Consider the following 24,048-nt stretch of genomic DNA (forward strand, 5'->3'; position numbering starts at 1 on the left):
AATTGTCAAATTCGTGACTGTCATCGTCTTGGGAGATTCAGCGATGGCAAAAATCGACCGCTTCTAGTAACTGTTAACTCTGTTTGGGACTCACGCTTGTGTCGTAGCAGAGCCATTGAGCGGAGATACTACAAAAGCTCTGGCATTCTTATTCTTCCAGAATTGTCAGACAACGATAAAGTAATTGAAAAGGCTCTTCTTCGAAAGCGATTTGAAATGCTCAGCAATGGTCATGGTAAATCACGTTTGAAAATCCGCAACCTCAAATTATATCTTGACGGCAATATTGTTGAAGTCGGAAATTGACTAACCCTAGCTTCAATCAACGTCAGAAGTATTCTTTCCCTCAACAAGAGACTCCGTTTAACTAGTTATTTATCATTACAAAATCACACGTTTGTTTGTCTTACAGAAACATGGCTGGATTCTTCGTTTACCCAAAGTTTAACCCTTCACACATCCTACCGAGTATTAGCTCGCCGTGATAGATCACATGGAATTCACGGCGGTACAGCTATTCTGTCCAGCTGCGGCGTGGCTAGCCGGGAGCTTTTAGGTACATCCGACTTTGGCTGTGCAACTATTGTCCTTTTTCATGTCCCTCCCGCTCGCAATTATATGTAACTATAATCCTCCGTTTAATAGTGCATACCGTCATAAAAACGCCGATTTGTTGATCTTCCTGGATTCAATCCTGAAGCGTTTACCAAACCAGTGGCACATCATAGTTAGCGGGGACTTTAACGAACCTCACGCCTGTTGGACGACTTTTGACAGCAACACAGGTTTTTCAGAGTTTCTGTTTCAAAAGAACTTGTGTCCGCTGGTTAGCTTCCCTACACATATTTCTGGAAATATCCTTGACCAAATTTTGCTGACGTGGCCTCTACAGATTGCTACGCTCATACGGTTGATTTTTCTGACCATTTTGCTGTAACGTTGAGGTTTGAACTTGATGGAGTATTAAATTCAAACATGCTTACGGAAACCATGAATATCCCTAGTTCGTCTTTTTTGGATCTGAAGCTGATATTCTCAACCGCTTTGTTTTCGTTACTAAGTCAACAGAGGATTCTCTGTATACTGACTTTTGGTTTTACCAGTTTAATCAACTACTCCTCCCCTTCTTCAAGAGGAAACGTTCTAAACGCCTTACTTATCCTTCATACTACTCATCCATTACTGTCCATCATCTCAACAAGTTACATACGGCTCGAAAGGCACATAGTGAGTCCGTGACGCAGCTTGAACGCGACTGTGACCGATTTAATGAGCTCGATACGTTTCTTTTTATCAATAAGTTTACCTGCACTGATCTACAAGGCTGTTTCAAGTTGATCAAACTGCTCAACAACACGGGAGACATTGCTGGATTCGTGCTTAGACAAGACACGCCAGTATACAAAGATACTGAAATCGCGGAGGCTTTCAACGACTACTTCTGTACAGTATACAACCTAATATGACATCCACAATTGATTTCTCCGACAATGAATTGAACCACGTTTCTTTCGGTGGACAGGAGATTGAAAATGATCTCGCAAATGTGTCACTTGGCTTTGGCGTTGACAAACTTCCGGATTCTTTCTTACGGCATGCAGCAGCCCCGTTATCTATTCATGTATCTCTACTGTTCAGTTCTATTTTGTCGTCTTGTGTTTATCCTAGCAACTGGAAACTTTCCTATGTTTCACCTGTGTTCAAACACGGTGACCGTACTTTCCGTCTCCTCATATCGACCAATAAGTATTCTACCTAAATTATCGCTGGTATTTGAGATGCTGCTCTACAGACATCTGCATGACTTCATCGAACGTAAGATTCACCAAAATCATTTCGGCTTCGTCGTCGCCACTCAACAGTCACTCAATTGATAACCTACCTTGACAACGTTTCACGGAAACTTGATGAAAACGAAAACGTGTGTGCATTTTTTATTGACTTAAGCAAGGCCTTTGACATGGTGCCTGACCACATTCTGCTCCGAAAGCTGCGTGATTTTGAATTGGCGGTAGATTACTCAAGTTACTTTCAAGTTATCTAAGCAATCGACGCCAGTGTACTAAAATTCCGAAATGCGTGTTTAAGTTTTAAGCAGGTTTATAGTGGCGTGCCCCAAGGTTCAACTCTAGCGCCATTTCTATTCCTAATTTTCATTAACGATCTCCCTGATTCTTGTATTGAAGAAAATTTTTGGTAAAACAGCTAACATTTTTGGTAGGTACGTAGGTGACATCTTGCGTTCGGTCAAGGTTGCTGAGATTGATCACCTGTTATCATATGTGAATACACTACATCCAAACCTTGAGTTCACGATAGAATTACAGCTCAATGGAACGCTTCCTTATCTCGATATGCTTATTAGACAGTCCGGCCGTACTATCAGCACAGAATGGTACAGCAAACCTACAGACACTGGACTCACCCTTGGGTTTCACGCCTGTGCGCCAAAAAAATACAAGAGAAACATTGTTCAGGGCACCGTGCACAGAATTGATCACTCCACTTCAACTTGGGAGGCCTTTGATAAAGGTTTGAGGAAAGAAAAAAATGATTGAGAAGCAAATCAGTTTTCTCCGGCTTTTTATGAAACCATAGTGACAAATTCTCTTCTTAAACTCAAGGAAAACCAAAACACGACCACACAAGCAACAAAACCAATTCAATATAGCCTGAAAGTAACGAGAAACCAGTTATCCGGCTCCAGTATCGAGGAAAAGTGTCTGATATTTTCGCGAAAAGGCTGCAAAACTGTGGTATTTCTACAATATTCACGACCCGCAAACTCAGAACCTGTCTTCCCACTTTGAAAACAGATTTCCCTAGGTATTTGACGAGTAGGGTGTTTTATGAGATATCTTGTCCAGGATGCAATTCCTGCCATGTTGGAAAGACCGTCCGACACCTGATCACCCGAAAAATTGAACACCGTAGGGACTCTGCCCCGGTGGGTAGTCATCTAAAGGAATGCGGAGCAGACAAGGCTGCAGTTGAGGCGAGAATTTTGGACAGATGCTTAGACACGAATAAAACGAATAAACGTTTGACCATAGAAAGGCTTCATATTTCGAGGAGAAGACCTGCCCTCAACACGCGCGAGGAATACCGGCAGAAGTACCTCACAGTCAAGTTGTGAGGTTTTTTAAGTCCGTTTGTTTTAGTCACATGACTAACTCGGATCTTAACTGATCTATTTTTATATTCTTTTTAAAGTTAGTTTTTATATATTTTTTGTAATTTCTACACATCCAATTCCATTCCGGTTTTACAGGCGACTTGTTTTTTAGATTGGCTGATGATGACTTTTATGTCAAAACGTTTCTGGAATTTATTTTACATTGATCTGCCGTTTTTACTCATGTATTAACAGCCTCCTGTACTTATTTGCCGATGATTCGAAAGCAGCATCTACGTCCTTGCAGCTACTAAAAAGTGACCTCGGTAGCTGTATTTTGTGGTGCTCCGAAAATGAGATGGTGTTCAACGAAAAGAAAACCCAGTTTATCATTTTTGGCAGAACTCGGGTCGAGGAATGTTTGTTTTTCAACACCTGTCCCCTGATTCCTGACGGCAAGGTTAAAGATCTCGGACTTATCCTGCATTTTGATCTAAAATCCAGCCATCACATCAAAAATCGATCGGGATTTAATTACAGTATGTTTTTTGCTCTCAAACGCAGTTTGCCTTTCTCTCTCTCTTTAGCCACCAAAACGAACTTGTTCAGATCCTATATTTTGTTATCCTTGTTATATGCATTGTGACATTCGCTCAGAATGGACGAAAATGCAATTTCAAATTGATAGCCGCTGACCTGGAGAGTTGACAGTTTTAGAAGATTAGCAACGTTATTTGATTGGTTAGACGAATCGTGAAGGTCAGAAGATTCTGGAATTTTTAAAATTTAAAAACTCGAATGGTGACGTCACACTTCTGAGAAACGTCGAAACGGCCATTTTTTGAAGAAAATCAGAAAGAAAACACAACAACGATAATTGCGATAGAAATAACGACGAGAAATAACAAGACAGAAAACAGAGAAGTATCAGAGACCGCTCCGAGTTGTAGCGATTGTGTCGCTACAATCGATACAAAGCAATTCACGCAAACGGTGAAGGGTGGTGGAACAGTGAGTCCAGCCTAAGAGTGTTTTTTCCTCGGATTCAGGAATCCGGAGGGGACTCGAGACTTGAACCTAAACTATTTTATACGACTTTTTAGCTTCCTGGTCATGCCCTGAATTGAATTCAATTAACATTCAGATTCATTTTCAGATAATGCGAAGCAAGGAGTTGAGGGAAAGGGTTGATCCATCTTTGATGGAGATGATTTTTATCGACTGAGCAAAATCAATAGAAATATAATAAATAGTAGTAGCCCTGTTTTTAGGAGTGGCCTCGTGGTCTGGGGATAGTGAGACCCAGCCATGAGCTTACTAATTTAGCATGTAATTAAGTTAATTTGAGCGTTCTGTTCGAAGCCGGAGAACAGTAACGTTTTTGTCGACCGGATGTTAGTAAGACCACCAAAAGAACTGGCTTTGTTAGAGACGGTGAAAAGCATGTGGAGCTTTGTTTAGACGCTGGCCAGTCGTTTTATTGCTTTGCTTTATTTTCCGTCGATATGTACTTCCGGGCGAATTTTACATAGATGTTTTTATGGCGCTCCTGGGTGTTATTCTTTCTTAACATCATGACCGACAGAACCGGGGCGGATTTCCGTGAATAGCTTTTTAACATAGTTAAGACCGAAAATCCACGTTCCAGGAAGACTGGCGAGATTGGTCGTTCCCTCGTTCCCTGAGAGGTCTGTGACCAAAAACACTTAAAGATATACAAGAAACCAAACAAAAAGTAGTTTAGTACCCAAGAAAAACAAAAAACTTAAAAATAACCAAAAAAAACCAAGAAAAGTAAAAAATTAGAAAATCAGAAAAAATCATCCCCCCAGACAAGATGTGATCCGACCCTCCCGTTTGTTGTTGTTAGATATATTGTTGTTACAGGCATTTATATCAGTCAAGATCGTTACGACCAATTTTATGGCCTGTTTGTGGTGCTTGTACTGTAGGGTTATTCGAGTATTCAAGCACGTTAATGCTAATTTGCGCTCAATCCGGAAGGGTCTCGGGATTAGTGAAGAAGACTGATCCGACAAGCTTTCAAGGAGCGACAAAAAGGGGCTCAACGACAACAACAATCGACTGTTGTGAAATCGTTAACAAGTTTTTTATCCCTTTTGGTACAAAATTAAGATAGTTATCTGTGGGGGCTCGACAGTGCTGCATTGTAGTGACCCTTCACCGAACTGCGAATTTCCGAGTTAAGCACCTTCGGATATTGAAAAAACCCGGAGGGTATAGTATTACTAGTATTATTATTTATACAGCCTATATTAATACTCCTATATCGTTTTTCAGTGAAAAACACAGTAAGCGGTGCGGTTTTTAGGGTCAAAATAGCGATATTTTGATCATCCCACAAATCGCGGTTTTTGAAATATCAATATTTTTTGCAACAAAAAAAAAGCCAAATTGATCTGTTACATCGATATTGTTCTAGTATAATAGGTAAAACAGGTTGAGTTTAGTTCAGAAGTGGTTGGAACTATTTGGGTACCAATAACCGATTTTTCGCGATTTTTGCAAAAACTATAAAATAAGAAACTTTTTTGAAATTTTTGACTTACGACAAAAAAAGTTGTTGTTTGGACAACGTTCACTAGCGAATTGACAGGTTTTAAAACCCGTTTGCCGATAACTTTCCGGGTTACAGAGAAATCGAATTTGAAAACGTGTTTGATTTAGTGGATTCATCAATCCGTAGGGGTCCAAATAGCATAGTTTTTGGCAAATTTCTTCAGCTAGAGCATTTTAGATCGGTTTTTTTTTTGCATTGAACTAGAAGAGTATAGGTTTTTTGAGCTTGGATTAATAGTTTTAGGTCGAGAAGAACAGAATTGCGAAAAAAGGTAGGCGGAACCTATAAGAGAGAAATTGATCTTGGTACCATTAGATCAGAAATTAGCTGAGCTTACTAATAAAAACAGCAATTATTCAAAAAAGTAAGCGTGAAAATTTGTTAAGATTGTTTTTAGCAAATTCACTAACTCGGGAAGGTAGACCCTTCACGTTTTATTTAAAAAAATTTGGAAAGCCCTTACACCCCTACCAAAAGGTAAAAACGGTTGAATAAAGCAATTTTGCGCTGTTCTAGAAAAAAGGGAAGACTAAGGGCACCAGAAAACCTTATTCAAGTCGAAACTAGGCTAGTGATAAGACCCTTCACCGTTAGGGTGAATTAACAAATAAGAGGCTTAGCTTCAATCCGGAAGGGTCTTGGGAAAGTAGATACACCCTTCCTAGTTAGTTCAAACAGCATAGTAGCATCGAAGAACGTATCCAGAAGGGTGTCGGTTGAAAATTTAGAAAGTCTCTGAGAAGCTATGATTACAAACCCGGAGGGGTCCGAATCTGGAGGGGTCTCTCTTTTCCAAACCCGAAGGGGTCCCAATCCGGAGGAGTCTTGTTTTTGCCAATCCGGAGGGGTCTTATTTTTGCCAATCTGGAGGGGTCTTATTTTTGACAATCCGGAGAGGTCTTATTTTTGCCAATCCGGAGGGGCCTTGTTTTTGCCAATCCGGAGGCGTCTTATTTTTGCCAATCCGGAGGGGTCTTATTTTTGACAATCCGGAGGGGTCTTATTTTTGCCAATCCGGAGAGGTCCTATTTTTGTCAATCCGGAGGGTTTTATTTTGTTAAGATTAAGAAGTTAAAAGGTATTAGGTTTTTAAGAAACAGGATAAAAACCAGTGACTGCACTGGTAACTTGCCTTTTATAAAAAGATCAGACCAAAACAAAACAGCTGTAAACTCGGATATTCGCGAGAATAAGCCTAAATTGAAAAAAAAAGAGAGGGTACCTCATTGGTTTGGATTGAAATCCAAATCGTTTTTGAGAAAAGTGATTGCCCTGAGGATTTTAGTAGGTCTAGCTCGGGCAGTCCGAAGGCAGATAGGTACACAGGACTCGGTGGGTGCAATAGATGCCCACTTGAGAAAATTACTGCCTTCAACTTTGTCTGTTGGGTGCAGCACCAAGCAGAAAAGCTCTTTCTTTAGAAACAAGTTCGACTATTGTATTGCGACCGACTAAAAGTACAAAACACATACGTTTTTCATAGTAAATATTCTTATTTTTTTTTTAACCATTTTCGGTTTTAAATCAATTTTATTTGTGCTCGATTCGGTAGTGATAACACTATCTTTTAAATAGACTGATATCATCATACTGTGATAGTCTCACATCTTATGACTAATAATCGATTATTGTGAATAAATTGTATACACGCTGTACTGTGATAACATACAAGGATTCATGGTCACTATTTAAAAGAAACTTTTGAAATTTTTTGTGTTGTGTTATTATTATCAGTAGTCAGACTAAAAGGACACTAGCAATCGAATTGAGTGTATAGGCAGTGAGAAGTAATAAATTGAAAATGAGTCTAGATAAGTCAAGGATACCTAAACTAAGTGATAGTTCAAGAAAATTATACCGGAGAAACAGAAAAGCAATGAACGACCCTTTTTAGGAAAGTATCACACGAACCCGGACCGACAAATGGGAGACGGTTCCAGGCAGAATGGTTAAGACCAGGAGTCAAAGTCCTCAGAAGAGCGAAAAGCAATGCTAGAAGTGGAGGTCCATATGACCATGGATGAGAACCAGGAGAGACATGGACCGGAGGGGAGAAGAAACAGAAGGTTGGTGAGTGAATCTACTCCGGTAGAACAAGGCCAAGATTTTGGCACTTCCACCGGGACACTGGACCGAGAAAAGATGTCGGAACTGTCCGACATATCTACTGAAATTGTGACAACTAGAAGATCTTCCTCAGACAACACCATGATGGCAGGCGTGACGGAGAAACAGGCAACGTCCTCATCGTTTTCAGAAAGAGTGAAGAACACTTTCGGAAACATCTTTCCATTTACGAATATAGATGATGAAGGAGAATGCCAGGAAGAAAAAGAAGACGATGATGAGCAAGTTGACTTTGGATCTCGAGTCAGCCTCAATAGTTCGACTCAGGAAAATGAAGCATACACCGAAAGAGGGACTGGCACCAAGGACCAATTTGGTTTAGTGAAGACAATAATCAAAACCACAAACATATCAGGCCAGTCAGGAGTTTTTGTGACTATGACAAACTCGGAAAAGCGAACTGGAGAGAATAATAACACAGGGAAAAGCAACGCACCGGCCCTGTGTGGACAACGGAGCATCAATTGAAGAAGCCTTGACCAACATAGTGGGCAGGATAGGAGAATAAAATGAGCAAATGTCCATAAGACTGAGTGAATAAGAAAGAGCAGTCCACGTCGAGAGTGAAAGTCTGCCGGAAGAAATCAGCAGCAACACACAAGAAATTGGTAGAAGCGAAAAACGCTTGATAGAAAGAACGGATGAACACTTGGCGAAGAAGTTGTCGCGAATGACGAGGGAAGCTGAGCAAAGAGAATTACGATTGAGAGATGACATGGAGAAGTTGAGAATTCGTCAAGAGCAGACTCTTGGGACTCCTGACATCAAGATAGATGCGATGATGGAGAGGCGAACTCAGGCTATCATGGATAGGTTGGACGGGCTATTAGGCTGTAAGAGTGGATCAAAAGATGGAGAATCGAACTCGGGAGAACCCAGCAGGGAGCCGAGGGTGAACTTCAATGAACAGCAGAATGGGAGAAGGACATATGGATCCACTAGAGGAAGGGGCAGTTCATCAGGCTATGCCGCAGGAGAGAGTAGAACACGTGGCCGAAACATCAGAGGAAGCTCGACTGGCAACAGACAGACCTCAAACGAACGACCAACGCAAGAAATACATGCGACTGGGAGATGTGATTCCAGGAACAGGAGTCATGCGAGTCATGCGGAAGAAACAATCCCAGCGATTCGGACATAAGGGAAGTACCAAATACAGAACCCTTATCAGGGGGCGATGATACTCAGGCGGGGCATTTGAGAGATGCTACATCAATGGCCACAGCCTTTGAACCTCTGAATAGGTCTTTGGAAACATTCCTTACGAGGTTATCTAGAACCAATGAACGTAGCGAAAAGTCCAGAAGGGTTTTTAAGAAACCAAGATGCTACAAAGACGAACCTGATGGCTGTATTGATACCTGGCTAGAGGTGATGAAACTGCATTTTGAGGAGGAGTACTTGTCAGAAAGGCAAGAATGCAGTGGGCTTACCAGTAACTTGGAAGGGACAGCCCTGAACAGCGGGATACTGCTGAGAAAATATTTCAAATCTTGTTAGATCGCTTTGACTCAGGGGTGCAGGGACACCAAGCAATGATGCGCTTCGAGAAACCAAGGCAACGTGAAGATAAGACAATAGACAATTTTCTAGACAATTGGGAGATGCTGAGAAGGCGTAGCCAACCAGATGAGTCAAACAGAAGGATGAACCTGGCAGTAGCCTCAAAATTCATTGATGGTGTGAAGAACGATGAACTTCGAACAATGTTAGCGACACATTACACACCACTCTCAACCAATGCGCGAACACCAGAGGAGTTGAGACTCAAGTCAAATGAATATCTTTTATTAAAACCACCTTCGAGATCTGGATATTACAAGAAAAACTTGGCGTTTTTAACAACGGATGAGCAAACCAAGGGAACAACTGGTACAAACCAAGGGACGATATGGACAAGAGGCGCTCTTGTGCAAATTGCAGTTTGACGGACCATCATGTGTCAGCATGCCCAACCTACAAACAGGGCATGACAGCAATAGGCTTCAGCCTCGAGGACGAAGAAGCGTCAGAAGTCAACCACGAGGATTTCATGAGAGGAGTAATTGCAAAATTCGGCCCGACGTGCTTCTTTTGTAACTTCGAAGGTCATTTTAAATCCGATTGTCCACAATTCTCGGATGCTGTAGCAGATATCAAGCATCCAAGGCATGAGGAAGCTATATCGGGTGTGAAAGCCAACAAGGCTCGCCTGTTGAGTGAAGCGGAGGCGCGCAGAAAAGAAAAACCGCAAGAGCTGGCAACGCAGAAGATGCAGGCGGTAACCGAAGAGACATGTGAACCGGAACCGGTGACTGAGGTGGATGACTTCAAGATCGATTATAGGGCAGCCGCGAGGGATGCTCTAAACAGAGTTCAGCAGGAATTGGTAACGAGGGAGATCGAGCAAAAGGTGAAGCTCGAATTGGAGAATGAGAAAATACAGGAAAAGCTGAACGCCTGCGAGGCATCAGAGGTCAAAGAAACGAAAGAATCAAGTAGTTTGAGCATGAAACTAAATGTGATCTCCGGGCAGAGGTTCGGTATGGTGCCACAGGGAAGCAAAATACAATCAATAATCTCGGTAGCGGGACACCAGGTAATCAGAAATCTGAGTGAACCATCAGATTTCACTTTGATGCATTTGGATACATATGCCGATTATAAGAGAAAGGTGGAACCACGCACTGAGTCAAGAGCCTTTCGAGCACTACTAAAAATCGGTGGCCCTCGAATAAAGAGCTTCACGGGCGTTACGTGGAAGTCTATGGACCGTATCAAATGACGCTGAACGTGGATGGAATCAGTATCTACACTTGGACAACAGACAGTGACCAAATAGGGCAGATCTATTTGGGTGAAGAAGAACTTAAAGTCCGTAGGATAGGCCACGACGCCATGATGGAGCAAGACGCGCTTCACATTGGATACGAAGTAGATGTGACTGCACATCTGCTCGACACCAACGGGAAGAAAATCGGAGTCACAGGGCTTCTGGACACAGGAGCGGTATTGAGCGTGATGCCGATAAAAAATTGGGAAAGAATGGGCTTCACGAAGGAAGATCTAATTCCGACGAATCTCCGACTGGCCGCAATTTACGCGATCGAGGAGCGATTTACGTAGCAGGAAGAACACCAATAATGGTCCTCCACATGGGAGGACGGGATCTTTGGATGAGCTTCCTGGTGGTAGAGAATCTGGATGACTCCGACCGATTCATCTTGGGCAGAGATTTTGTCAGGAATTTCGACATGGTGATTGACTTGAACAACGGTCTAATAAGGATTAGAAACCCGGAACGGATGTATGTTAGGAAACCAATTAATAGAATAAAAGCAGATGAAAACAAGGTAACAATCTTTTTAGATAGAAAGGTAAAACTACAGGCTGTGGTTGCGATTTTTAGAATGAGGATTTTGAATTCGTTAAGTGATAGTAAACAGGTTTGTTTGGTACCGAATCCAAATAGTCAAAGTTCAGTGATTTTATGTCGGAGCTTCTCGGTAACTCGAAACGGACTGTGTGCCAGAGTGCTATTGAACACACTGGACACTACGGTTTCAATCCAACGTGGAAAGAAACTTGGTTACGCTTTGCCGATGAGGACCGACTATGAGGAGACACAAAACTTGAAGAGATATAGTGTGAAAGACTGTCCTTATCATACCAAAAAAGATAAAATTTTAAAAAGGATTAATGAATTAAAATATATTCATAAACTTTTTTCAATGAAGTCTGAAACGGACGACGGTTTATCGAGCTGCTCGAATTTTCAGGAACGCCCCTCGTCATATGAACTAGAATCAGACAAAAACGGTTTTGCCAGAAATAGAACACTTGAAAAGGAAAACAGGCGAGGGAGATTTTGATTTTTTGCGGGCGGTTTTAAATCGGAATGCGGATGTATTTTCAAAACATAAGGCGGATATCGGTTGTTGTATTTTCGTCAAACAGGAAATCAAATTAGAGGAAGGCGCCGTTCCTCATAGGGAAGGCGCAAGACGCATGACGCCATATAAGTCGGAAGCGTGCCGAGCGGAAATAGAAATGTTGTTCGAATACGACATGATAGAACCACCGAAATTGTCGTGGGTTTGCAGGGTAGTCATGGCAAAAAAGAGGGGGGTAGCTTAGGTTCTGTTGCGACTTTCGCTACTTGAACGCGGTGACAATAAGAGATGCGTACCCGATACCGCGGATAGACGAGGGTCTCTCTAAACTTGGTGATGCTAAGTTCTTCACCACACTGGACTTGGGTTCTGCCTTCTGGCAGGTTCCTCTGCGGAAGAAGGATAGAGAGAAGACAGGATTCGCATGTGAATTGGGGTTGTACCAGTGGAAGAGGATGCCCTTCGGCTTGTGCAACGCAACGACCACTTTTCAAAGACTGATGGCTCAGGCTTTGACCAGAGTGACGAAGAAATACGGGAATATTGTGATGTGTTACGTGAATGACGTGGTCATAGCAAAACCAACCCTGGAAGACCACATTGATTGGCTCGACGAGGTCTTTGGATGCATGAAAAGAGCAGGCTTGAAATGCAAACCATCCAGATGTGAAGTCCTAGGTATTCAATCAAGTATCTAGGAAGAATGGTGGACATGCATGGCGTAAGGCCGGACCCGGAAGCAGTAGAGGCTGTGTTGACATAGAAGGCTCCCAGAACAGACACACAACTCATGAGCTTCCTAGGGTTTGCCAATTATTACCGCGAGTTCATAAAAAGATATACAGACAAGGTGTATCCAATGCAGAGGCTGATGCGCAACACAAGAAAGAAGTTCGAATGGAACGAAGAAGCACAAGTTGCCTTCGAAAACATAAAGCGGTAACTGTGCGAAGCGCCAGTGCTAGGCATGCCTACAGAAAAGGGCATGTATGTTCTTGACCGAGACGCAATAGTAGTAGCCATCTCAAGAATACTGCATTAGGAGCAGGAATGGAATGGAAGAACAGTTCTCCGTCCCATTGCATATGGCAGTAAGGTGTTTAGGGACACTGAGCTGAAGTATGGTGCACCGAAAGCAGAAATGTTTGCAGTAGTCACATTCGTGGAAAAGTAACGCGCATACTTGAGGAGCGCTCTCTTTAGGTTACGCGTGAACAACAGAGCGTTATCCTGGTTGATGGACCAGAGTTATATTGGTAGATGGATAGTAAGATTAGATGGCTACCACATGATAATCGAGCACAGGGAGCGTGACAAACACCAGAATGCTGGCAGCCTCAGCAAGAAAACCGAGTTCAATGAAAGATTGGAACAGAAGCAAGCCAATCAGGCAGAAATCAAGGAAGGATTCTCGTTTCTGGACAAAGAAACTTATGAAGCGCTTACCTTGACGAGGTTGGACAAGTCTGGACATCCTATTCCAGGACATCCTGAGGTACCTGTAGAGAAAGTAGCCGAGATAAAGATTGTATCCAAGGAGGACCCGGTGCCTTGGATCTGTTGCTGCGCTCAAACCTGGTCCAGCAGGAACTCTCTCGCATAAACATAAACAGCTTCTCATTGTTGGATAAAACAGTGCAGGTCACACCGCAAGTGACGCAGATGCTGGGTGGATTGTTAGAGAGAGAAGTGACCAGAGATGAACCCGAGTGGGCAGCAGCTATGGCATCAATGACACTCAGTGAGAAGGTGAAGATCATGCCGTCAATACGACAACACAAAGATAATGAGAGGGATTGTAGGACAATAGTTCAGCAACTAATGTCCTCAATACCCTGAGAAGTTTTAACAATTACTTCATACAAACGGAAAGAACAGGGGAACGATACAAAAAAGAAAACCGTTACCTTTGATGACCAGAGGAAGGAAGTTGAGGAAGTTATTTGAAGCCTAGAGCAAGAAAATTTGTCCGGGGAGACGGACGGTGAAGAGAGAGGGCGAGTTCAGGATCGACACCCGGGACAAGAAAGTTTGTCCGGGGAGTTTGATGTAGAAGAGAAAGTTTCTGATGAGGAACAGGACCAGCAGGACAAAATTTTGTCTGGGGAGTTCAGGTGGATGAGCAGAACGCACAGAATTGACACAGGAGAGGGAACAGGCTCCATCGCAGACTCTTCAATAGATGACAGTTCCCGGAATTCAGGAATTGACACATTCTCAGACAGGAACGCGAACTCAGGATCGGAGCTATCAGAGCAAGCGACCCACACACTTCTAGTGGAGACTCTAGCGAGGAATCTCGACAGGGAGGTTTATCAAGACCCTGACAGTGATCGCTACCTCATTCCAAGTGAAAGAGTCTTTGACAACGCAGCAATTGATCTGAAAACAATAACAGTATCGAAACGTTCGATAAGCTTGCTGCCGCAAAACGAGGTAGTCAGGACTGATCTTCAACCGTTAAAACAGGAAACACAGCCGTTGGCGAAGATTTGGTGCTCTCGGACCTACTAAGAGCGCAGAGAAATGACCGCACAAAATGTCCGCATAACGGGAAGGTTATATCCGAACAAGGACGGAATCGTGGCTTGCAAGAGAAGAGAAGAAGATAAATTCCTGTACAAATATAGCGCGATATTGTTGCCGCAACTCTATCAGACAGAACTTTTATTCATGTCGCATGATCAGATGGGCCATCAGGGAATCGACAAAGTATACCAGAGGATCCTGAAACGCTTTGAGTGGCCTGGAATGAAAAAGGTATGCGAGAAGTGGGTAAGAGCGTGTCTGTCATGCCAACAGGTCAAGGATCCAAGGAAGTTGCAATTTCCCTTGCAGTCGATCGAGTCATCTGAATTTAACGGGGTGGTGCAGTTTGATCACCGAAAGATATGCATGACAAATACTAGTTACAATCAAGTCTTGGTCATGATAGATCACTTGACGAAGTATGCAGAGGCCGTGCCATGCATAACCGCCTCAGCAGATGAGACGTGCAATCACCTAATCGATACGTGGATAGCGAGACATGGTTTCAATCCGACAACGGGACAGCTTTCGTGGGAGAACTTACAAAAGAGCTCATGAGACGTTCACAGGTGGCTCAGGCTCATTCCACGACTTACCATCCCCAGACGAATGGCATAGTGGAAAGGCAGAATCGAACGTAAGTGTCGATGCTGAAAGTATATTGTTCCAGGTAAATGACCGATTCGGACAGACATCTTCCACAGGTGATGGGAGCTTATAACAGCACACAACACTCCACCACCGGAGTTAGTCCACACATGATGCTAACCGGACACGAGAAGTCTCTGTCCTTGACTTGCTTCGACCCAGAGTATGAGGGAAAAAAACTTCTCCACTGGTCTATGTACAGGATGTGATTAGACGTCAACAGGAGTTAAACGACTTATCTAGACGGAACACTCAGCAGGCACAGGCAAGGCAGAGGAAAAAGTTTGATAAAAAAGCAGACGGTACAAAACTTTACTCGGTAGGAGACTACGTATGGGTTTTTCAGAACGTTATACCGCCGAAAGGAACGATAAAGTTCCTGAAAAATTGGAGGGGACCTTTCATGATTACGGAAGGGCACCAGGAGGGACGCTTTTATAGACCGAGTACTGGCCGAGCCGCCCACTACGAGAACATTAAGCCACACAACCCATCGACAGAAGACTGGTGTATACCTGCAGACATGGATGAGGGGGACTGACCCTGCTTGTGATGTCAACGAGAAGCGCACCAGGGAAAAGAACGATGGAAATGAGGTCGTAGAGGGAGGAACAAGTCCACCACTGGACCTGGATCCCAACGAGGTGATTCAAGCGGATGTTAAAACCTTATCCTACGCAGAGGAGGTCTGGCAAGACCCCGAACAAATGAAGGTCCCCTAGAATTTGGAACCAGATCGTCCGTTTACGATACAGACTCGACAGAAGGACATGACAAGATCCAGGAAGAACTATAACCTTTACGGCGATGACTTCGTAGTGGACAGTATAGGTCTAAAGAAGATAGTTGAAGCAGTGGTGGGTCTAGAAGGAATAACCGTGTCGCAAGAAATCGACATAGTAGATGACCACGATGAGGAATGGATCGAGGACCGGTCGAAACAGGAGGTAGAATTCGACGACGAGTAAAAGCAGTCCTACGAACAAGAGTTGACGAATCTGCTTGTCTTGGAGTGGCTGAACGAAATGACGTCGGACCCAAAGGAGACCAGTGTCACGATTCAAGATGTAGATCGTGAAAGCATGAAATACATAAAAACCGGAAGAGAGGATCCTTGCTGAGCTGCCCAAGAAGGGCAATTACTCATTCCGGCTTTCAACCTCGACTTGATATCCGGTATGCGATCGACGGGGACATCAATGGATATTTTTGTCCGTGGAGTGGGGGTGGGATTGCAAATTTATTAATAAAAAAATTAAGAGCATCAAGAGAGACAGGTGATCTAGAAGCAGAAACAGGCGCGGACCCTTAGAAACCGGACATAGGGAGGGTAGTTGAGTCATATTTTATTTCCCCAAATGAATACTCAAGTAGCATAATATTGACAAAATGCAATTTCATACTCACAAACAGAACATGTGCGATAGCAATCAAAGCAGTCATGAGTTTTAAAACAGCATTAGCCGCAGATTTTAAGATAGAATATAAAAACATAGAATTCCTTTGGAAGCAAAGACCAGGAATAAGGGGCGTAGCAGCCTTGCCTTCGGCGGCGTCGCAGAAACCGAGAAAATATCAATGCTTCTTGGTGACACGGGCGACGGAGAAACGGCACGTGGACCCGGAAAACCTAGTCTTGTCCTTGACGAGATTGAGAGACTTCCTTGTGGAAAGGGAAGTGAAGGAGCTCTCGCTTCCAGTGCACGATCCGAACAGAGGACGACTGCCTCCACGGGAGCTGTACGCACTGATACACGTAATCTTCTCTGATACTAATATACAAGTATACTTACAAAAGAAATATTTCTTAAGTATAAGCTGAGTTTAGGTGGTATACAGGGCGATGTTGTACTAAAAGTGTGTTGTGTGTGATATGTGTGTTATGTTTTATGTTATTAAGACCCTGGGTAAGAAGGGGTTAGTGACCATGAACAACCGAATGACGATCTTAGGAATAGATCCAAAAATTGGACTGTCCAATCTTAGGTCGAGTTCCAAAATTTTGGAAATGGAATGATTTTTAAAAATTTTAATATCAAAATCTCTTTATCTGACTGTTTTAAGCAAACTTTAATATAAAATTAGTGTAAAGCTGACAAATGTGATATTCGTGACCTCTTTTCTAGATCCTGATTGATCGTTGAATTACTCACTTAATTTCAAATCATCGAATCGATAGTAGAATCAAAACTGCAACAAAATGGACAAGTTCAACTTGGACGAATTGATGGATCTGGCAGAGGCATATGTGGGACTGATGATAGATGCGATCTATCGTCGGCTGATGGATCGAGACTTCGCTTTGAAGGACCCAGAGGTAGTCATGTTGCTGACAGCCTTAACCAAAATCTTGGGGCATGATAACCGTGGGGACCGCCCCACGGAACTCTTATTGATGGCAGCATATGGAGAAAGAGGAGTACTAGACCGCCCAAACATGAGAGTGATGAGGTGGAGAAACAGGGCTCTCTCAGGGAGTGACTTGGCGAACGAGCCTGGCTTGGGAAGTTCGAGGACCTACCAACCAGGTGAGATGCCTTTGCCCACCAAGCCTAGGCCTGGACTGAGGAGGATGCATCAGGAAATGAACAGCGAGGCTGCCTCGTCTAGTTCACAACTGAGAGTAGCTGCGCCACCAAAGAGGGCTAGAGTAGAAGAAGAGGTTCAAGCGTACGAAACCATGCAAGGTCTTGATGGAATCACCAAGGAGAAGTAAAATAGAAGGCGCTGCCAGAGTACCTTTCTTGGGAACGTTGACCGAAGAAGAGTGGGAGGTGCATCACAGAGACCATGAAAATAGGACGAGATGTAGAATGGATAGAGTAGCCTTCATGGAAGAGGTCGGGACATTATTTCAGAGCTACGGTACCCAGTCTATTTTGAAACTAGGTCTCAACCGACCACTAATGCGGGAGGTCCTTGACAAACTCGACGAGTGTGAAGGGGGATTGAGCAAGTTGTTGATCGACTCAGCCACTGACAAAAGTGAGGCAAACTCTTCTATCAAGATGACGCCACAAGAAGACAAAGGAGAAGTAGTATATCTGTCAAGAACCCAGAGGGGAACAATGCGATCAAAAATGGTAATTGATAAGGTTAATGAAATGAACATGAAACTGGACAGCAAGGTGATATTGAGTAAATCGGGAAAGACAAAGCTGGATTCTGAAATATTGATGAAAGCTGTCAACAAAGCGAAAAGAAAACACGTCGAAGGAGCTATGGATTTGGGACAGGGTGATGATCGAATGCCTGGCACAGACCGGATGCTGACTGATGTAGCAATGGTGCCACCTATTCTCATGGCAGGGATAAAATAAACTGGTTACAAAACCAAGAGGAGCAACCACACTCTGACTGGAGCAGCATTAGAAATGGAGATACACAGCCAATGTGGAGAGAGTACTATGAAAGACTTTAAACCGTCTCCCATGAACCACGGAAAGGGAAGTGTCGTAGGACAGCTAGTCCCAGTAGAATATAACCGACTGACAGCGTCGGAAACTGTAACAGTAGATGAACCCGCCAGTGGATACATGGAGATGTTGGAGTACAGGAATTCGGCCAGAGGACACTTAATGGCTCTGGAAGACAAAAGTGCCATGGAAGGTTATTTGGAGACAATGATGCAAGGCACCACCCTGAAGCAGAAGGCATACGGGACTCTGGTATCGTCTGAAATGCATGCAGAAACGATCGAGCAGTTGGTGAGCCTTCCATGGAGAGCGGTAGTGTTATGATACTTCGAAGAGGAAATGAGAACCACGCCGAAGATAGACGCTCTGATAGCAGTACCTTACGTGAGAACTGAGCTACAATTGAGGTTCTCTTGGTGCATGATTGGACTGACGGGGAATATGATTCAGTAGAAAGGAAAAGCTCGAAGGAAGAAAAGGTGTTCTTAGTGACAATATGAGAGATTTGATAACCCAAGAGGGAGCAGCAATAGCGTGCGCGAAGCGGAGAGACGCTCTCTGTTTCATTCGGTTCATGGTAGAACAAATTTTAGTGCCAGCATTGAGCACTTGTGTCAAGATGCTAAGAAAAGGCGACGAACGAGCGAAAGCCTTGCTGAACAAGACGTACAGAGGGAACTGAACTCAGACTGTAACCTGCGTGATCTTAACATCATCTATAACTCGATGACGACAGCCTCTAAGAGCAACGGAGAAGACAAAGTAGAGTTGCCTGGCTGTGGACCAGAGGACTGGGTCAAACCTGGTAGCTGTCTCGCAGGAGTCTGTGGACTGGAAGGTCACATCTGTGGAGGTCTGGATTGCATAAAAATTATGATTGCACTGATCACCTGATCACAAAGTTTCTCATCTGTCATTAGAGTGCCCGGTGACTGAATGCAAGCCAGTGTTGCAAAACTTCAGAAGCTTCCGAAATGCAGACTACGAGGTATTAAATGATTACCTATTGAAAAATCCGTTCGAGCCTTTCTCTTATACTAATATCAACAACATGTACGATGAGCTCCACCAGTATCTCGCAAAGCAATTGAGATATATGTTCCCAGAAGAACAAGGCACAGACAGCGTCTTCCTCCTTGGATCTCTAACTTCACTTCATTTTTTTTGAAGAAACTGATTATAAAGAGAATTCTATCTAAAGTAAAGCCGATTAACTATAGAAACAAAAAACATAACTGAAAAATTTAGTGACAGAATCGTCGGAACAAGACAGGGAAATCTACCAGAACAAACAGCTTCACTCCAGAAAAACAGATCGAATTTTCAAGCACTTAAAAAGTCTCAAGAAATCTCCCAGTCTACCAAAAATTCTGATTAAGGGTGAATCTCAGTGTACCATTCTTAACAAACAAATCAACATGCTGAACGAGTTCTTCCACTCAGTGTTCACTCCAAAAAACTATTCAGTATAAAATTTATGGAAACTGAAAATCCGACATTAACAAATTTCAACATCTCTAAAACGACACTTCACCTCATTGTATCCTCGCTAGATACTACTAAGTCTCGTGGTCCAAAAAGTTTACCACCTGTCTTTTTCCAAAGACTTCCCGTAATTTTTGAGAAATCCTTCGAAAACTGATTAAGAACATAAAGAGAGTCCGCGAGACACCCGACAAATGGAAAGTTGCTGCTGTAACCCCAATCCACAAAGACAGACGAAAAGAACAAAACTAACGACCAGTCTCACTCCTAGACATTGATAGCAAAATTCTTGAGAAATCTATATACATTACACTCTATGAACACTTCTGTCGTTACTTAACACTTCACCAACATGGATTTTCCAAGTTCTGTTCTGACCAAGGATTATCTGTTCTGACGAATATGTTGTCATTTCTGCAGATGATACCCGAAGCACTGGACAGCGATCCAAACTCAGAAATTGTTGCGTTCTACGCTGATTTTTCGAAAGCGTTCGACGAAGTACCTCACCTCGAACTGGTGAAAGACAGGAGTAGGAGACTGTCTGCGTGAAATCATAATAAAATACCTGAACAACAGAAAACAATTTCAGCTGTTCGGAAGAATTTTTGGCAAGTACAGGATGATTTAAATCAAGTTGAAATCTGGGTCAAAAAGAAAAAGATTGAGTTAGCAATATACAAGTGTGTAAAAAAAACTTTCAGATGATAGGACCGAAGTTACAAGCTGATGGATACAAAACGGGATGAATCTAAAACCGTAAAAGACCTCGGAATTGTTGTAGCAGAAGATCTAACATGGAAAGCGCACATTGATAAACGACTGAAGAAAGCGAACAAAAGACTCTACATGATCAGAAGGAATGTAGCTGTGAACGAAAAAACCTTCAATAAGCTTGGTCTGTACAAATCGCTCATTCTGCCAATCCCGTTATATGGATTCTCGTGTGTATCTTCCTCCCGAGCAGAACTCCATTCTCTTGAACGTTTTCAAAAAAAAGTTTGTCAGATGGAGAACAGGTATAAAGGAATCGTGCTATTGAAATCCGTTACGACTTCTGATTTTTCTGCCAATCGAATGTTCATTCAATTGAGTGGTATTTAGTTCATAGCGAAGGTTATGACAAAAAAAGACGAGATTTTTAGTTTACCTGAGCGTCAAGACCCCCAAAGAAGAATCCCGGAAGTGTTTAAACAATACAAGACGAGGACTGAAAAAGCCAGAGGTGAATCTGTCTTCAGAAACTGCAGGCTTGTTAATCGAATCGAGAAAAACATCGACATCAGTAAACCTATCGGATTAAAAAGTAGATTGATCAAAATCATGTGGAAATTTGTTGACGAACGATTCTCAGAAACAAATGTCTGCACGTGGCAACAGATGCAGAATTTATCGGACGACTTTAGTTCAATTTTCTACTTTTGGGACCATGCGCTCTTCAGCTAGCTTTAAATCCTCAACAACAACAACAACAACATCAACAACAACAGCAACGACAACAACATCAACAACAACAACAACAACAACAACAAAAACAACAGCAACAACAACAACAACAACAACAACAACAACAACAACAACAACAACAACAACAACAACAAGCTGCCATTTAGCTTGGATGATGTCAAGAAGACTATTACGGAACGTTAAACGTGTGCTTATCGCTAGCCGCATTTCTTAAAAACCTTTGGGGAGATGGTAATTATTAAATAGTTTCAGTTAAATATGAATACAAGGGGCAGCCGTGGCGACACCAGTAGTCACTGTTTAAATGTTAAAAAGTTTGATCACGACGATTTTTTCCGAATTACTTATCACTGTAAACTCGGTGGAAATCCACACTGGACGGTTCCCCACTTGCCGTGTTCACCATCCCAATTCCCAATCAGTTTTCATTCAAATTTTGTTGATTTAATTGTTTTTCTTAGCCTCTATACCTTATGATCAAAATAGTAGCTGCTACTTCTCTTTACCATTCCATCAGTAAACTTGACCAATCGGAACAAGATAAGCTTGCTGATCCTCTTCACTCTTTCCCTGGCCTGAATCTTGACCCTAACACATCAAATTACTGCCTTGATTACCTAACATCAGTCCCTCTTAGGAAGTGCAAAATTGTTCTCTGGCACGATTTATTAAAAACACAATAACATCGCAACCGAAAAAAGGCAACATACCCCAAACAGTTGAAGAATTGATCGCGACCCTTATGACTATTCCAAACATCTTTTGCGTCGTGAAATGTCAACGCAAAGGTGCTCTCTAGATATTCGACTATCTTCTAAATTTAATGGACTATTACGTCATTGACTGTTACACCAAGCACATTTTCAGTGCTTCCGAAAGAATTGACGAATCGTTAATTGCCGAATACCGAAAACTGCCACAGGCTGCTGACATAGAGTTGAGGACTCTAGCTACTGTGCTGCACTATTTTCCCGACTTCAATAGAATCTTCAGAACACGTGGCAAGAAGCGTCGAATGGCTGGCGAGAAGCGCGAAGCTAAACGACCAAAACTCTAAACAGGTACGCAAATCTGAGTACTAAACCTAAAGCGTTAAACTCAAAAACTCAACAGGCGTGCTCATCGAGTCTCTGGCCCTGAGCCCCTTTGAAGATGTCCAAACATAACACCCGAAATGGAGTCAAGTCAGTCTCTGATTCTTGCAGTACATGTTGCGAGAAAATCTTGAAAAATGAAAGCTCTTTTGAATGCTTTTGCCGTGGTTGACGAATTCATCTGAATGAAGACTGTACTGGTCTAAGTGAAAACGCTGTCAATGGAGCGCCAGCCTTAAAAAAAATGCTCTTCTGATATGCAACAAATACGTCGAAGAAAAATTGGTTGACCCAAGCTGCCCATGAAACTACAACCTCAAAAGAACTCCGAGAAACTCAAATGAAAACACTGGAAATCGAGATGACTGACCTCAAGAAAAAATTGACCGAAATCAAAACGCTGCTAACCGCAAAACAATTTGATTCAGATCATCCAACCCAATCTAATTTGATTGCCAGTCGCCAAGAATTGCCACCGAAATCCAACGAGGAACTCGGTGCCTTTCTCATACGAAGAATTCCTGAATCCACGGATAAGGAAGTAAGATTGCGCCAAGAAGACAATCTCACTGAAGTTCAAAAAGTGTTGACCCAAATGGGTGTCAATGCCTCAATTGGTGATGTCATACGCCCGGGTCGACAAGATGAGAACAAGACAAGAACAATCCTATTAAAAGTGCCCAAGGCAAACCAACGACAAATGATATTGCTATCTGCGAGGAAACTGAAAAACTCCCTCAATAATTTTTCCTCAGCCGACAACTGACGACGGAAGAAGCTGATCAAGAACATTTTGCCCTCGTCAGAAGAAGGCAACTTATCATCAACAAATCTATAGACAGAAAGGATCTAAGAGATCGCGATGCAATTCTGCACGTTCGGAAAGGTGGAAAGGGGATAAGAGAGAAAATCCCCAGATCCGAAGCACCCAAATGTTTAGCAGCGACGATAATTATCCTTGTTTACATTGTCAGAAGTATACTTGGGTATCAACGGCGGACAACCTTCTTTAATGCTACACAAGTAAAAAACGCTTATCAAGTCATCTGCCTAACTGAAACCTGGTTGAAAGAAAGCATTGGCAACGCTGCACTTTTTTTTGACAAACTGTGTTATCCACTAAATTGACAGATCGAGTGACAGAGGCATGACAATATATGGTGGAGTACATGTAGCAATAAAACGTAACATTCCACGTAGCCAAATCAATTCCGCGTTTCAAGATTGTGTTGTCATCCGCGTATCCCTGAACAAGCCGATTATAATATGCTGCATCTACAGCGCTCCTTCAAAAAGTATATACACATAGGATATCTCAGATCTAGCAAACTCCTAGAATTCCTGAGGCGTAAGCAATTTGAATAAGGTGCAATTTGTTTGTATGTAGTTGGACATAAAAACTTTAACTGTTAACACTTGGCCGTCAATACTTCAACTTCTTTAGATGAGCTCGGCAAATTCTGTGAGTTAAATTTCCAACAACTGATAAAAGCCCCTGATGGAAAATCACTAGAAGTTCTCCTTAGTATCAAACCACATTTTGTTACCAGCGTAATACTTGACAACCGTCTGAGAAGTCTACTCAGTTCCGATCATTTGCCACTCCATGCCAAAGTCACATTTGACTACCGATCTGTTCATAAAAAGACACCAGCCATCCAACGAAAACTAATTTTTGGCATTTTCGCATACAAGAAAACAAACTGGGAAGAAA

The 24,048-nt window shown here is 42.7% G+C and overlaps 1 protein-coding gene across 1 annotated transcript in view; it reads left to right on the forward strand.

Moving 5' to 3' along the window:
* LOC134846176 (E3 ubiquitin-protein ligase RNF123-like) overlaps window positions 1-24,048 on the forward strand; it is a 77,244-nt gene that overhangs the window by 642 nt on the left and 52,554 nt on the right. The window lies entirely within an intron of this gene.

This window comes from Symsagittifera roscoffensis, chromosome 5 (genome assembly GCF_963678635.1).
Source record: "Symsagittifera roscoffensis chromosome 5, txSymRosc1.1, whole genome shotgun sequence".
NCBI classification, from domain to species: domain Eukaryota; kingdom Metazoa; phylum Xenacoelomorpha; order Acoela; family Convolutidae; genus Symsagittifera; species Symsagittifera roscoffensis.